Genomic DNA, 18159 nt, shown 5'->3' on the forward strand with positions numbered 1-18159 from the left:
AGCAATCTGACGAATGGAGGCGACCCATTTTAAAGAGTCGCGTTGGGGTCAAATAGGTCTGATATATAATATGCAGCTGGGTCATCCTGTTATTAACTGAAGGAGAAACTTTAGTTGGAGACTCTAGAATATCTTCCCATTCCTCTCCCATTGTATCGGGAAGAAGTCCCTCTCACTTCTTTTTAAGAGAGTTAATAGTAGACCCATCTCCCACAGATAACAAATATGTATATAAAGAGGAAATGAGTCCCTGAGGACCTTGTGAGTTGAGAATGCCTATCAGAGGTAGAGACGAGCTGTGTGAAGTTGGCACCCCATGTTCTCAAAAGATGAATAAAAATACACCATTCGTTTGTGCTGCGTTTGTGCTGGTTTGTGCCGCAAAATGAACGTTTGCGCCGCTTTGGTTCCCGAGATATTGCGCGTTATATTTTTATGAAGCTTCGCCCACTTTCCACCCCATGTTCTTAAATTTTAAAAATGAATACACCATTCGTTTGTGCTGCGTTTGTGCTGGTTTGTGCTGCATAAATAAACGTTTGCACCGCTTTGGTTTCCGAGATATTGCGCGCTCAATTTGCTGAAACTCCACCCACTTTCCACCCCATGTTCTTAAATTTTAAAAATGAATACACCATTCGTTTGTGCTGCGTTTGTGCTGGTTTGTGCTGCATAAATAAACGTTTGCACCGCTTTGGTTCCCGAGACATTGAGTGCTAGCTTTGCTAATGCCCCATTTTAGTTGCATCAAAAAACATAGTGGTCATCAGAGAAGTTAATTTAGCATTAAGGGATTACAGTAGCATACATGGTTTATTATGACATACACAGGGTTAATACTTCATACACCGTGACTGGTCAGTGATGGGAAAAGGTTATACCTGGCAGAGGAGGTAATGTCTGTATGTACATCTCTGCTACCTGAGTTGTAACTCCGCCTCCAGCGATGTCATAGTGATGTCATAAGCCAGGGGTCGGCATTCTGTGGGGGCTAATGTCTGTATATACATCTCTGCTACCTCCAGCGATGTCATAGTGATGTCATAAGCCAGGGGTCGGCATTCTGTGGGGGCTAATGTCTGTATATACATCTCTGCTACCTCCAGCGATGTCATAGTGATGTCATAAGCCAGGGGTTGGCATTCTGTGGGGGCTAATGTCTGTTTACATTTCATTATGCAGAGTCGAGGTTATTGCCTGAGCAGCATTAGTTGACACTCTCACCTATTGAGTGGGGATAGTTTCGGCTTCCACCATATTCGTGACACCAGACCATTCACCCTGGAGGGAACCGCAGACTAGTAAAGAGTTTGCACCATCACTGAGGAACAAGGTCAGGTTACTCCTGGATTTATAACCTCTACAGCTAAGCACGAGTACCATTGGTTGTAGTCATTCATTTACTTTCACCCCAGTAGTAAGGCAGGGCGTGTTAATGGGTGGAGCCAATGGGCGGGGTCAAGGGGGCAGCAAAATTAGCTTTCACCTAGGGTGGCAAAAACCCTTGCACCAGCCCTGAAGCCCATTATACCTAGCAAACATTGTTTAGCCAAATTACGTTGCACTATAAAAAGAATTCCAGGGAAAAAAAAAAAAGTGATTACTTTTGACGTTGGCCAGTTTATGTAAAGTGACTGTCATCTTCTATGAAAATCTTTGCATAAATGTGCAATGACCGTAGACATCACCACTTTGTGTGTGATGGCTTTGGATTGCAGTGTGAATATGGCTGGGTTAACATTACATTTGGGCATACTGGGCATAGGCTCCATTCATTTCTATGATCTGGCTGGGGTCCGCAAGTGACTCTAGTTGGCTAATTTTTGCTCCATATGCGGTTTTCTTGCTGGAATCAAAACCGTGGTAGACCATGATTTTGTGTCTGGCTCAAAACAAAAGTATTGTTATTTTAATATAGCTGTCCAACTAAACAGGACCTTCAGAGCTTAATAAATCTTTGCAAATCAAACACAGATAAAAATGGAATTACCAATAACAGATGAAACTTTGTAGACAGCAGAACTGTTTAACCCCTTCCCGACATTTGACGTACTATCCCGTCGAGGTGGGGTGGGCCCGTATGACCGCCGACGGGATAGTACGTCATAGCCGATCGGCCGCGCTCACGGGGGGAGCGCGGCCGATCGCGGCCGGGTGTCGGCTGCATATCGCAGCTGACATCCGGCACATTAACCCCCGGCACACCGCGATCAAACATGATCGCGATGTGCCGGCGGTGCAGGGAAGCATCGCGCAGGGAGGGGGCTCCCTGCGGGCTTCCCTGAGCCCCCCGCAGCAACGCGATGTGATCGCGTTGCTGCGAGGGTCTTACCTCCCTCCCTGCCTGCTCCAGACCCGGATCCAAGATGGCCGCGGATCCGGGTCCTGCAGGGAGGGAGGTGGCTTCACAGAAGCCTGCTCAGAGCAGGCACTGTGAAGCAGCCTGCACTTCTCTCAGATCAGTGATCTGTCAGAGTGCTATGCAAACTGGCAGATCACCGATCTGTATTGTCCCCCCCTGGGGCAAAGTAAAAAAGTAAAAAAAAAAATTTCCAAATGTGTAAAAAAAAATAAAAAAAAATATTCCAAAATAATGAAAAAAAAAAAAAATATTATTCCCATAAATACATTTCTTTATCTAAATTAAAAAAAACAAAACAATAAAAGTACACATATTTAGTATCGCCACGTCCGTAACGACCCAACCTATAAAACTGCCACACTAGTTAACCCCTTCAGTAAACACCGTAAGAAAAAAAAAAAAAAAACGAGGCAAAAAACAACACTTTATTACCATACCGCCGAACAAAAAGTGGAATAACACGCGATCAAAAAGACTGATATAAATATCCATGGTACCACTGAAAACGTCATCTTGTCCCGCAAAAAACAAGCCGCCATACAGCATCATCAGCAAAAAAATAAAAAAGTTATAGTCCTGAGAATAAAGCGATACCAAAATAATTATTTTTTCTATAAAATAGTTTTTATCGTATAAAAGCGCCAAAACATAAAAAAAATGATATAAATGAGATATCGCTGTAATCATACTGACCCGACGAATAAAACTGCTTTATCAATTTTACCAAACCCGGAACGGTATAAACGCCTCTCCCAAAAGAAATTCATGAATAGCAGGTTTTTGGTCATTCTGCCTCACAAAAATCGGAATAAAAAGCGATCAAAAACGGTCACGTGTCCGAAAATGTTACCAATAAAAACGTCAACTCGTCCCGCAAAAAACAAGACCTCACATGACTCTGTGGAGCAAATGTGGAAAAATTATAGGTCTCAAAATGTGGAGACGCAAAAACTTTTTTGCTATAAAAAGCGTCGCTGGTTTCACACTTGCGTTTTTGTCTGCAGCGTTTTTTGCACCAAAAAACGCATGCGTTTTTTCCCTATATTTAACATTGAAAACGCATGCGGTTTTTTTGTACGCGTTTGGTCGCGTTTTCAAACGCATGCGGGTTTTTTCTGCATGCGTTCATTTTCAGAAATACAACCTGCAGTATTTTCTTGCGTTTTTAAGCACATGCGTTTGTTTGCGTTAAAAACGCATGCATTTTTATCGAAAAAAACAGAAAACACACTGAAAAGCCACCCACCACCATCAAGGTGATAAAGGGATCCAAACCCTAACCCTAACTCTACCCCTAACCTCACCCCTAACCGTTTAATGAACATTTTCTGTCAGTCATAGTGCCACGTATTTCAGTGCCACGTATTTCAGTGCCACGTATTTCAGTGCCACGTATTTCAGTGCCATGTATTTCAGTGCCACGTATCACGTATTTCAGTGCCACATATTTTAGTACCACGTATTTCAGTTGCACGTATTTCAGTGCCACGTATTTCAGTGCCACGTATTTCAGTGCCACGTGTTTCAGTGCCACGTATTTCAGTGCCACGTATCACGTATTTCAGTGCCACATATTTTAGTACCACGTATTTCAGTGCCACGTATTTCAGTGCCACGTATTTCAGTGCCACGTATCACGTATTTCAGTGCCACGTGTTTCAGTGCCACGTATTTAAGTGCCACGTATCACATATTTCAGTGCCACGTATTTCAGTGCCACGTATTTCAGTGCCACGTATTTCAGTGCCACGTATTTAAGTGCCACATATCACATATTTCAGTGCCACTTATTTAAGTGCCACGTATTTCAGTGCCACGTATTTCAGTGCCACGTATTTCAGTGCCACGTGTTTCAGTGCCACGTATCACGTATTTCAGTGCCACGTATTTCAGTGCCACGTATTTCAGTGCCACGTATTTCAGTGCCACGTATTTCAGTGCCACGTATTTAAGTGCCACATATCACATATTTCAGTGCCACTTATTTAAGTGCCACGTATTTCAGTGCCACGTATTTCAGTGCCACGTATTTCAGTGCCACGTATTTCAGTGCCACGTATTTCAGTGCCACGTATTTAAGTGCCACATATCACATATTTCAGTGCCACTTATTTAAGTGCCACGTATTTCAGTGCCACGTATTTCAGTGCCACGTATTTCAGTGCCACGTATTTCAGTGCCACGTGTTTCAGTGCCACGTATTTAAGTGCCACGTATCACGTATTTCAGTGCCACGTATTTCAGTGCCACGTATTTCAGTGCCACGTATTTCAGTCACGTTTAGGGTTAGGGTTAGGGGTAGGGTTAGGGTTAGGGCTAGGGTTGGAGGTAAAGTTAGGGTTGGGGCTAAAGTTAGGGTTGGGGCTAAAGTTAGGGTTAGGGTTTGGATTACATTTACGTTTGGATTAGGGTTGGGATTAGAATTATGGGTGTGTCAGGGCTAGGGGTGTGGTTAGGGTTACCGTTGGGATTAGGGTTAGGGGTGTGTTTGGGTTAGGGTTTCAGGTAGAATTGGGGGGTTTCCACTGTCCAGGCACATCAGGGGCTCTCCAAGCGCGACATGGCGTCCAATCTCAATTCCAGCCAATTCTGCGTTGAAAAAGTAAAACAGTGCTCCTTCCCTTCCGAGCTCTCCCGTGCGCCCAAAAAGGGGTTTACCCCAACATATGTGTTATCAGCGTACTCGGGACAAATTGAACAACAACTTCTGGGGTCCAAGTTCTCTTGTTATCCTTAGGAAAATAAAAATTTGGGGGGCTAAAAATCATTTTTGTGGGAAAAAAAAGATGTTTTATTTTCACGGCTCTGCATTATAAACTGTAGTGAAACACTTGGGGGTTCAAAGTTCTCACAACACATCTAGATAAGTTCCTTGGGAGGTCTAGTTTCCAATATGGGGTCACTTGTGGGGGGTTTGTGCTGTTTGGGTACATCAGGGGCTCTGCAAATGCAACGTGACGGCTGCTGACCAATCCATTTAAGTCTGCATTCCAAATGGCGCTCCTTCCCTTCCGAGCTCTGTCATGCGCCCAAACAGTGGTTCCCCCCCACATATGGGGTATCAGCATACTCAGGACAAATTGGAAAACAAATTTTGGGGTCCAATTTATTCTGTTACCCTTGTAAAAATACAAAGCTGGGGGGCTAAAAAATCATTTTTGAGAAAAAAAAAAAAATTATTTTCACGGCTCTGCGTTATAATCTGTAGTGAAACACTTGGGGGTTCAAAGCTCTCAAAACACATCTAGATAAGTTCCTTAGGGGGTCTAATTTCCAAAATGGTGTCACTTGTAGGGAGTTTCAATGTTTAGGCACATCAGGGGCTCTCCAAACGCAACATGGCGTCCCATCTCAATTCCAGTCAATTTTGCATTGAAAAGTCAAATGGCGCTCCTTCCCTTCCAAGCTCTGCCATGCGCCCAAACAATGGTTTACACCCACATATGGGGTATCAGCGTACTCAGGACAAATTGCACAACATTTTTTGGGGTCCAATTTCTTCTCTTACCCTTGGGAAAATAAAAAATTGGGGGCAAAAAGATCATTTTTGTGAAAAAATATGATTTTTTATTTTTACGGCTCTGCATTATAAACTTCTGTGAAGCACTTGGTGGGTCAAAGTGCTCACCACACATCTAGATAAGTTCCTTAGGGGGTCTACTTTCCAAAATGGTGTCACTTGTAGGGAGTTTCAATGTTTAGGCACATCAGGGGCTCTCCAAACGCAACATGGCGTCCCATCTCAATTCCAGTCAATTTTGCATTGAAAAGTCAAATGGCGCTCCTTCCCTTCCAAGCTCTGCCATGCGCCCAAACAATGGTTTACACCCACATATGGGGTATCAGCGTACTCAGGACAAATTGCACAACATTTTTTGGGGTCCAATTTCTTCTCTTACCCTTGGGAAAATAAAAAATTGGGGGCGAAAAGATCATTTTTGTGAAAAAATATGATTTTTTATTTTTACGGCTCTGCATTATAAACTTCTGTGAAGCACTTGGTGGGTCAAAGTGCTCACCACACATCTAGATAAGTTCCTTAGGGGGTCTACTTTCCAAAATGGTGTCACTTGTAGGGAGTTTCAATGTTTAGGCACATCAGGGGCTCTCCAAACGCAACATGGCGTCCCATCTCAATTCCAGTCAATTTTGCATTGAAAAGTCAAATGGCGCTCCTTCCCTTCCAAGCTCTGCCATGCGCCCAAACAATGGTTTACACCCACATATGGGGTATCAGCGTACTCAGGACAAATTGCACAACATTTTTTGGGGTCCAATTTCTTCTCTTACCCTTGGGAAAATAAAAAATTGGGGGCGAAAAGATCATTTTTGTGAAAAAATATGATTTTTTATTTTTACGGCTCTGCATTATAAACTTCTGTGAAGCACTTGGTGGGTCAAAGTGCTCACCACACATCTAGATAAGTTCCTTAGGGGGTCTACTTTCCAAAATGGTGTCACTTGTAGGGAGTTTCAATGTTTAGGCACATCAGGGGCTCTCCAAACGCAACATGGCGTCCCATCTCAATTCCAGTCAATTTTGCATTGAAAAGTCAAATGGCGCTCCTTCCCTTCCAAGCTCTGCCATGCGCCCAAACAATGGTTTACACCCACATATGGGGTATCAGCGTACTCAGGACAAATTGCACAACATTTTTTTGGGTCCAATTTCTTCTCTTACCCTTGGGAAAATAAAAAATTGGGGGCGAAAAGATCATTTTTGTGAAAAAATATGATTTTTTATTTTTACGGCTCTGCATTATAAACTTCTGTGAAGCACTTGGTGGGTCAAAGTGCTCACCACACATCTAGATAAGTTCCTTAGGGGGTCTACTTTCCAAAATGGTGTCACTTGTAGGGAGTTTCAATGTTTAGGCACATCAGGGGCTCTCCAAACGAAACATGGCGTCCCATCTCAATTCCAGTCAATTTTGCATTGAAAAGTCAAATGGCGCTCCTTCCCTTCCAAGCTCTGCCATGCGCCTAAACAATGGTTTACACCCACATATGGGGTATCATCGTACTCAGGACAAATTGTACAACAACTTTGGGGGTCCATTTTCTCCTGTTACCCTTGGTAAAATAAAACAAATTGGAGCTGAAATAAATTTTGTGTGAAAAAAAGTTAAATGTTCATTTTTATTTAAACATTCCAAAAATTCCTGTGAAACACCTGAAGGGTTAATAAACTTCTTGAATGTGGTTTTGAGCACCTTGAGGGGTGCAGTTTTTAGAATGGTGTCACACTTGAGTATTTTCTATCATATAGACCCCTCAAAATGACTTCAAATGAGATATGGTCCCTAAAAAAAAATGGTTTTGTAAAAATGAGAAATTGCTGGTCAACTTTTAACCCTTATAACTCCGTCACAAAAAAAAATTTTGGTTCCAAAATTGTACTGATGTAAAGTAGACATGTGGGAAATGTTACTTATTAAGTATTTTGCGTGACATATGTCTGTGATTTAAGGGCACAAAAATTCAAAGTTGGAAAATTGCAAAATTTTCAAAATTTTCGCCAAATTTCCATTTTTTTCACAAATAAACGCAAGTTATATCGAATAAATTTTACCTTTAACATGAAGTACAATATGTCACGAGAAAACAATGTCAGAATCGCCAAGATCCGTCAAAGCGTTCCAGAGTTATAGCCTCATAAAGGGACAGTGGTCAGAATTGTAAAAATTGGCCCGGTCATTAACGTGCAAACCACCCTTGGGGGTGAAGGGGTTAAAGAACCATGAAACGGTTTAATCATAATGGGAAATCCACATTAACAAAATGTTAACAGAATAAAAAAATATTGGTAAGGCATATTTGAGGTTATTTTAAACATACACTTTAAGCACCAAAACAACCTTAGAGGAAAGCATTACTAACACTTTGTTTGGTGCCAAGATACTTTTAAACTTTCCACAACAATCTTGCAGCCTGTGACATGCCACGGGACTCATGATGAGACAGATTCTCCACATATTCACTCCTCCTTTGTAAATATTACAACATGGGGTTGTATCTTGGTCTTTGCAGAGGCTGTTGTAATAAAGTCACACAGGTCATCATATTTCTCCCAGCCATTAAATTTTCTTCTACAATAGGCAACATAATGACCAAGAGACATATTGCCAGTTCCTGGAATGAAGGCAACAACCCCTCGTAGCACAAATGAATGACTGTCCAGATGTATGTTCACAGGTATTTCGGACAGTGTATACTGTGTTTCTGCACTTATTTCAATACAAAGTACTTGTCCAGTGGTGCAGCTGTGCGTGACCGAACCACTGCAAAGGAATTTCAATGAAGATGCATCCTGAATTTTCAAGCCATCTGGACACTCTTGAGGTGACTTTAATGGCTTTAGACATTTTGAAACATTTAGGTGTAGCCCATCTTCCAATGCTAGCTGAAGTTTACTAAGTCCATTAGTTTCTAAAATATGTATATTGATTGGCAGAAGAGGGATTGCTCTTGAATTAGCTATATTTCTATTGCAGTACACAGAAGAACACTGTGTTTTAATTATTACACTTGGTACCTGTCTCATTGTCATTGAGATTATGTGTGCCACATTACATTCAGCATTGACCTGCCTCACACCTGACTTCAGCTGAACATATTCAAATATTCCAGACAGTATTTTAGCCCTCATTGTATAAACTTCCTTTCCAACTCCCTTTGTCACAATTGTCTGCACCAATTCAAAAATTTCAACGGTGTTCTCTTTGTTGACATAATTGCAAAATAATCCACTGTCCCAGAATGCACAACAAAGACACTGGCAAAATGAATCAAATGCACAGGTATTAATGATACTTATAAGCTTTTTGTTTACTTGTATTGGTTTTTTAGCTAGATGGTTACCATTTTTCAAAATGCTCACCTTTTTTTTTCGGTTAAATTTTGTGTTCATGTGCAGCAACTCGGAACATGGGGTTAGGTAGGACAATCTCTTTTTTGGAGGAATACTGAGACCTTTCCAATTTTCAACAGGCTGCTCCTGCAAGCTACTTTCATCACCCAATTTTATGTGAACTTGTGAATCCTCCTCACAGTTGCTGTTTTTTGCCCATTCTCTTGGCTCATATTTTCACTGCTTTCGGTTTTCTTTATGAGAACTGAGGAAAGTCTCATTTTGCCTTCCATAAATTCAAGGTGACGAATTACAAATCGGTCGGTTCTAATAGGGAGACATTCATGTTTAAAGAGTCCATTTTTTATGTTCTTAAATTCAGCCTCAACATTTGCAGAACTTGCTGTCATGTTCACACTTTTAAAGTGTGGAACCATTATGGCTGTCCAAAGTGGAAGGTAACATGCCATTCTTAAAAGATTTGGAACAAGTTCTGGAAGGAAATGTAAATTGTCTCGGTCACCATGATTTGCTGCAAGCATCTTACTCCTTTCACAAATTTCTGTTGCCCATATTTTCAGGTCTGTTTGGCATGGTTGAATTGGCTCATCCTCTTGTTCTTTCATCTCTACTCCATAGTCATCTTCAGTGACAGTGGGTAAAACACGTCCCTCTGCAATCCGTCTCTTCAGTTGAACTTTGCTAGTCTCTGATAAAACTGGTGTGCCTCTGTCATCATTCCCTTCTGATTCACTAAAAGCAACAACTGAAATTGAATGAATGAGTTCTCTCGCATCATCAAGTGATGTAGACTGTAGAAGTTGTGCCATTGCTCTGAGATAGAATTCCCTTACTAATAAGCTTGATACAGTGCGCAACATCAATTCTAATAAAGCATGGTGGTAGTTTTGATGCAACATTCCTGGTCAACACTCCAAAACACTGATTTATATATGTCTTCAAGTCGGGGTAAGGAGTGAAAGTCTTAACTAGAGCTCCAAGCAAAGCGAGGGAGAAATCACAAACTGCATCCTTTGGAACAGTAGCACCTGCTTGTTTCCATTCTGTCAGCCATTGTGCTATAGAATTAATAGTATGGCTCTCAGAAAGCATCTGCACTACTGGGATATGATCTCCACTCGAACACAAAACCCCTTGGTACAAAAAGATGTGTCCAGAAATGCCAACAGGTCTTTTTAGTTTTCTCACTACTGAACCTGTTGCATCAAAACTTACATAGGAACCCAAGTTCTTTGACTTTATTTGGTACACTTGCATCTGAGACGGGGTCCAGTAATGGCAAAAAAATTTAGACCAATGTTGTGTATGCTTCCAGTCTGAGGAACACTGTATTTCAGGAGATGTAATGAAAGAATTGGGTCCTTGTGCATTAACTCTCTTTCGCCAATCTCTTGCTTGGCTTTTCTTAACGTTGCTAGATTTGGTAGATGGCTAGGCTCAGGGTCACCAACATCCATAACTTTATAAGCCTCAGCTGCTCGCCATACATGTGCTTGTTTTCGTCCTTCCCAGAGTTCTTTTGACAACCTTTTTCTTAAATCTCCTGATAATTTACGTTTTGATTTTCCTGTGTGGAGACTGTCATCAATATTGCAGATCATACACTTAAGCACTACTGGCTTAGCAATCTCTGGTATTTCTTCAACTTTTATGGATAGTTGTGCATCACACTCTGTGCAGCACCCTGTTATATCTATGTAGTTAGATACAACATTTGGATAAACCTTTGCCCTCCTGAATTTAAGTGTGCACGATGACTTGATATTTTTCCAGATCTCCTCATTCAATATGTGAGTCCATGTACCAGGTTTTAAGATTGTGTATTCTCTTTTATCAGCATACATAGATTTGTCATTGTAAATTACTTTTTCAGGCCAAATTTTGATCCAGCTCTGAAAAGAAAGACTGAACTCAAACTGAATGTCATAGCACTGAACTGATGAATGACTCTCTGTTCCTTCTGAGCTCTCACTGTTGGAAGGTTGTTTTGGGATATTTTGTACAGACCAAGGGCTTCCCATACATTGTGCCGATTTGTCTTTACAAACGTGTAAAGGTTTTTTGGTGACATTTTGTTATTTAATTTGTGACACAAGTCTACCCATACTTTTTCTGAGGGGAATGCTATTGCCTGTCCTGTAATAATTTTTTCATGTGAAGAACAGATGACATTTATAATGTCATCATAGTCACAGGCTGGCTTCCTGGGCATCTGATCAAAACAAAAAATGTTTTTTTTTAGTTTTACATGCAGTGTATTATATGGAAAATAATTGATTACATAATTTTTAATAGCTAAGATACAGTGGTCCCTCAACATACAATGGTAATTAGTTCCAGGTGAATCATCGTATGTTAAAACCATACTGGAGCAGCAGGTGATGCTGCATTCAACAGAGTCCTTCATATGTTGAAATGATCGTATGTTGGGGCCATTGTATGTGTTGAGGGATCACTGTACTGAGATTAAATAATCCTATTCTTAGCACGCTCACTTCTCTCTACTTTTACAGATGAAAAGTGTATTGTGTATCTCTGCCTCTCCCATAGTAATAAATGGTGGGGGCATGCCTGCCACAGCAAAGCCCTGTGGTTGGCAGTCACTCTGCACAGGGCGGTGATTGCTCCATGCAGGGGAGCACTGAGGGCCACTGCAGGAGATTGCAGGGGGTCCCAGTGGTCAGTACCAAACCCCCCCCCCCCCCGGGGGGTGGGATAGGGGATAAGTTTTGCAGCAGAGTACTCTTTTAATGGGTTAAAGCATTACTGTAATTACAAACAACTTGATGTGTTGGAGAACTACAACCCCCAGCATTCCCGGACAGCCTTTGACTGTCCGGTCATGCTGGGAGTTGTAGTTTTGCAACACCTGCAGGCACCCTGCTTGGGAATCACTGTTGTAGATAGATAAAAGTACAACTCTATGATTGAACTAAAGTTTCTTTGCTCAGGTAATAGCTTTGCAGAAATCTACCAAGACAGTTTAGCACATTTTCAGCTCAAATAAGTAAGTACACTTGATTTACCCTGGGAGTCTCTCAGCTAGTAGTCAGATTGTTAGGCATACATTTGCTTAGGCCTTTCACCAAGTTACAGTGTGTGTGGGAGGGGCATCACAAGCAGGAAATCGAAATGAAGTATGGGGTCTAGTAAGGAACAATTTATACATTTTTTTTTATTATAAAATTGCTATGGCTAGCCGGTGTTTTTCATTTCTTTTTATCTCCCTTTATCCATATATCAGTTACAGTGATTTGAGGCACAAACTCAGTGCGAGATTTCAAAAACCAAAGCAGCACAAACCAGCACAAACGAATGGTGTATTCATTTTTAAAATTTAAGAACATGGGGTGGAAAGTGGGTGGAGTTTCAGCAAATTGAGCGCGCAATATCTCGGAAACCAAAGCGGTGCAAACGTTTATTTATGCAGCACAAACCAGCACAAACGCAGCACAAACGAATGGTGTATTCATTTTTAAAATTTAAGAACATGGGGTGGAAAGTGGGCGGAGCTTCATAAAAATATAACGCGCAATATCTCGGGAAACAAAGCGGCGCAAACGTTCATTTTTGCGGCACAAACGCAGCACAAACGAATGGTGTATTTTTATTCATCTTTTGAGAACATGGGGTGCCAACTTCACACAGCTGTAGAGACGAGATCGCTCGACCCGCACCTATATTTCGCATATATGATTGAAAAGCTGACCTTAGCTGTAAATAACGGAAGAATTGAGATCTTGGGATATTGTAGGTATCCCGTCATTGTTCGAAGGATACAAAAACCCCTTGGTCATGTACATTGCCCACCGAGAGAACACCGCACGAGATCCAGAACTCAGTAGATGGGTGATTCAGTAATTCTGGGAAATAACTATTATGCCATAGGGGCATTTCAGCTATTACATCTGCAAATTTAATAATTTTTTTGATTTGTCTCCATATCAATCTCGCCAGTCGAAGTAAAGGCAGCAAACGGGGAGCATTGACTTTCTCTGTTTCCAAAAATCCCACTGGACAATCAATCCGGGCAGAATGGAACAAATGACTCTCTGAATTAGGTAGGGAGTTATTAGGCATCTATTTGCTCAATGCCTTAAGGTACCTTCACACGAAACGACTTTGTAACGATATCGCTAGTGATCCGTGACGTTGCAGCGTCCTCGCTAGCGATATCGTTTAGTTTGACACGCAGCAGCGATCAGGATCCTGCTGTGATGTCACTGGTCGCTGAATAAAGTTCAGAACTTTATTTGGTCGTCCGATCGCCGTGTATCATTGTGTTTGACAGCAAAAGCAACGATGCCAGCAATATTTTACACTGGTAACCAGGGTAAACATCGGGTTACTAAGCGCAGGGCCGCGCTTAGTAACCCGATGTTTACCCTGGTTACCAGTGTAAAATGTAAAAAAAACAAACAGTACATACTTACATTCGCGTCCCCTGCCGTCTGCTTCCCACACTGACTGAGCGCCGCAAAGTGAAAGTGAAAGCACAGCACAGCGGTGACGTCACCGCTGTGCCCTGCTACTGCCGGCGCTCAGTCAGTCAGTCAGTGCAGGAAGCGGACGCCGGGGGACGTGAATGTAAGTATGTACTGTTTGTTTTTTTTACATTTTACGCTGGTAACCAGGGTAAACATCGGGTTACTAAGCGCGGTCCTGCGCTTAGCAACCCCATGTTTACCCTGGTTACCCGGGGACCTCGGCATCGTTGGTCGCTGGAGAGCGGTCTGTGTGACAGCTCTCCAGCGATCAAACAGCGACGCTGCAGCGATCGGCATCGTTGTCGCTATCGCTGCAGCGTCGTTTCGTGTGAAGGTACCTTTAGCTTGTCCGGCAAGATAGTACAGATAAAAGTCTGGTAAAGCCGCCCCACCCCCCCCTTTTTGTCTCTGCAGAGTAGATAGTTTAAGTTTGGGTCTGGTCTTCCCCCATATAAAGGATGTAGTTAGGGAATTTATATTTGCGAAGAAAGACTTGGGTATTGGCATGGCACTGTGTTGGAGACAATAATTAAGTTTGGGGAGCAATATCATTTTAATTAAATTGATGCAGCCTGCAACAGAGAGGGGAAGTTTGCTCCAGGTTATAAACTATGATTTGACCAGGTCTAATAGTGGGTGAATGTTACGTTGTAGGTCTAGCCGACTATATTGGGACATATGAATACCCAAATATTTGAAACTGGAGACTACAGGTAGTGACGAGAGATTTTCGAGACAGGGTATTGGAGCATGAGACAGAGCATCAGGGCAGACTTGTCCCAATTTATATAGAGACCGGAGAATTTACTAAATTTGTCGATGGTCGTTATTACTTGCGGTAGCGTTTCTTCTATTTTGTCCATAAATATGATCATGTCATCGGCATAAAGACCAATGGTATCCATACGATCCGCAACATTAATTCCTTTAATATCCGTAGAGGACCTTATGCGTATTGCTAAAGCTTCTATCGCGAGGGCAAAGAGAGCCAGGGATAGAGGACATCCCTGACGGGTTCCCCTGTGCAAGGTAAAAGACTCAGAGATAGAGTTATTCACAATTACCCGTGCCCTAGGATTCCTATATAGTGTATCTATCCCTCTAATAAATTTGTCCCCGTATTTCCGTAGGCATGCGGAGAGGAAAGGCCACTCAAGAGAGTCGAACGCTTTGGCTGTATCTAGTGACGCCAGTGCCCAGTTATTATCCAGTTCTAAAGAGCTATATTGAATCACTGATTGGACCCGTCTAATATTGATGGAGGTACTTTTCCCAGGCATAAAGCCAGTCTGATCTGGGTGTATAAGGTCTAGTATGATTGTATTTAGCCTGGTGGCCAAGATTTTAGTGAAGATCTTATAATCTACATTCACCAATGATATGGGGCGATACGACCCACACTCCAGGGGGTCCTTTCCCTCCTTCTTAAGTACAATAATATTTGCATCGTAAAATGTTTCAGGCATAAACTCTCCCTTCCATATACTCCGGAGTACCTTTAATAAAAGTGGTGCCAGGTGGCTCCGATATTTTTTATAGAACTCAGCGGGAAACCCGTCAGGTCCAGGGGCCTTCCCGGTAGCCATGTCCACTATAGCATGCTCCACCTCCTCCAGAGTAAACTCGGCCTCCATAAAAGCCTGCTGGGTTGGACTCAGTGAGGGGAACGCTATGTCCGATAAATAATCCATACACTCAGGGAGTGTGACCACCATTTTGCCTATAGACCACAACATTCTGCTCTATTTGGAAATGTTGAAATTACTTTGTGAAATTAAATCCTTTTCTATAGAACTTATAACCTGGAGAATCCAACTACCCCCCGGGGATTAGTAGTCACTGACCATTAACAGCCCAGATCTGTAAACTACAAAGCCAAATGACATAGAATGTGCTAACAAGTAAGAAAATCACTTGAAGAAAAATAGGGATATAGGGGTAATGATGCTGTTGGATTCCTAGAATCCTGATATCTTATTGGATGAATTTACCTTCTTCCTCTTCTGTGCTGCTGAATGTTCTCATATGGTCCCTACAAGACCAGGTCCAGTCTTTCTGGCCAAACTTTGCTTTTATGATCAACAACATTAACCCCTTAATCCCATATGACGTACTATCCCATCAAGGTGACCTGGGACTTAATTCCCAGTGACGGGATAGTAGGTCATATGCGAAAGGCCGCGCTCACGGGGGAGCGCGGCCGATCGTGGCCAGGTGTCAGCTGACTATGGCAGCTGACATCCGGCACTATGTGCCAGGAGCGGTCAGGGACCGCCCGTGGCACATTAACCCCCGGCACACTGCGATCAAACATGATCGCAGTGTTCCGGCAGTACAGGGAAGCATCGCACCTTGTACCGAGCGTCTCCTCCCTGCAGGCCCCGGATCCAAAATGGCCGCGGGGCTACTTCCGGTTCCTGCAGGGAGGTGGCTTACCAAGTGCCTTCTCAGAGCAGGCGCTGGTAAGCCAGGAGCCCTGCATGTCAGATCGCTGATCTGACACAGTGCTCTGCAAAGTGTCAGATCAGCGATCTGTCACTATACAGTGATTTCCCCCCTGGGACAAAGTAAAAAAGTGAAAAAACAATTTTTTTAAATGTGTAAAAAAAAAAAACCTAAATAAAAAATATATATTGTTCCCATAAATACATTTCTTTATCTAAATAAAAAAAAAATAAAAGTACACATATTTAGTATCGCCATGTCCATAACGACCTAACCTATAAAACAGTCCCACTAGTTAACCCCTTCAGTGAACACCGTAAAAAAAAAGAGGCAAAAAATAACGTTTTATTATCATACCACCGAACAAAAAGTGTAATGACACGCGATCAAAAAAACGGATATAAATAACAATGGTACCGCTGAAAACGTCATCTTGTCCCGCAAAAAACGAGCCGCCATACAGCATCATCAGCAAAAAATAAAAAAGTTATAGTCTTCACAATAAAGCGATGCAAGAATAATTATTTTTTCTATAAAATAGTTTTTATCGTATAAAAGCGCCAAAACATAAAAAAATGTAAATGAGGTATCGCTGCAATCGTACTGACCCGAAGAATAAAACTGCTTTATCCATTTTACCAAACGTGGAACGGTATAAACGCCCCCCCCCCCAAACTAAATTCATGAATAGCTGGTTTTTGGTCATTCTGCCTCACAAAAATCGGAATAAAAAGCGATCAAAAAATGTCACATGCCCAAAAATGGTACCAATAAAAAAATGTCAACTCGTCCCGCAAAAAACAAGACCTCACATGACTCTGTGGACCAAAATATGGAAAAATTATAGCTCTCAGAATGCGGTAATGCAAAAAATATTTTTTCCAATAAAAAGCGTCTTTTAGTGTGTGACAGCTGCCAATCATAAAAATCGGCTAAAAAAAGCTATAAAAGTAAATCAAACCCCCCTTCATCAACCCCTTAGTTAGGGAAACATAAAAAAATTAAAAAAATGTATTTATTTCCATTTTCCCATTAGGGTTAGGGTTAGGGCTAGGGTTAGGGTCAGGGCTAGTGTTAGGGCTAGTCTTAGGCTTAGGGCTAGGGTTAGGGTTGGGGCTAAAGTTAGGGTTGGGGCTAAAGTTAGGGTTAAGCTTTGGATTACATTTACGGTTGGGATTAGGGTTAGGGGTGTGTCAGGGATAGGGGTGTGGTTAGGGTTATGGTTGGGATTAGGGTTAGGGGTGTGTTTGGGATAGGGTTTCTGTTAGAACTATGGGTTTCCACTGTTTAGGCACATCAGGGCTCTCGAAACGCGACATGGCGTCCAATTTCAATTCCAGCCAATTCTGCGTTGGAAAAGTAAAACAGTGCTCCTTCCCTTCCGAGCGCCAAAACAGGGGTTTACTCCAACATATGGGGTTTTAGCATACTCAAGACAAATTGGACAACAACAATTGGGGTCCAATTTCTCTTGTTACCCTTGGGAAAATAAAAATTTGGGGGGCTAAAAAAACATTTTTTGGGGAAAAAATTAATTTTTATTTTCACGACCCTGCTTTATAAACTGTAGTGAAACACTTGGGGGTTCAAAGTTCTCACAACACATGGTGTCACTTGTGGGTGGTTTCTACTGTTTAGGTGCATCAGGGGCTCTGCAAATGCAACGTGATGCATGCAGACCAATCCATCTAAGTCTGCATTCCAAATGGCGCTCCTTCCCTTCCGAGCTCTGCCATGCACCCAAACGGTGGTTCCCCCCCCCCCCACGTATGGGGTATGAGCGTACTCAGGACAATTTGGACAACAACTTTTGGGGTCCAATTTCTCCTGTTACCCTTGGAAAAATACAAAACAGGGGGCTAAAAAATAATTTTTGTGGAAAAAAAAGATTTTTTTTTTCACGGCTCTGCGTTATAAACTGTAGTGAAACACTTGGGGGTTCAAAGCTGTCAAAACACATCTAGATAAATTCCTTAGGGGGTCTACTTTCCAAA

At 42.1% G+C, this 18159-nt stretch overlaps 1 protein-coding gene and 1 long non-coding RNA gene across 3 annotated transcripts in view; both read left to right on the plus strand.

The window, feature by feature from the left end:
• Positions 1–18159, plus strand: part of LOC143767734 (uncharacterized) — a 464270-nt gene that overhangs the window by 16413 nt on the left and 429698 nt on the right. The window lies entirely within an intron of this gene.
• Positions 922–10052, plus strand: LOC143767752 (uncharacterized). Its single transcript, XR_013213768.1, has 3 exons — positions 922–1333; positions 8461–8704; positions 9794–10052. It is a non-coding gene; the product is annotated as an uncharacterized LOC143767752 (long non-coding RNA).

The sequence above is a fragment of the Ranitomeya variabilis genome, chromosome 4 (genome assembly GCF_051348905.1).
Source record: "Ranitomeya variabilis isolate aRanVar5 chromosome 4, aRanVar5.hap1, whole genome shotgun sequence".
NCBI classification, from domain to species: domain Eukaryota; kingdom Metazoa; phylum Chordata; class Amphibia; order Anura; family Dendrobatidae; genus Ranitomeya; species Ranitomeya variabilis.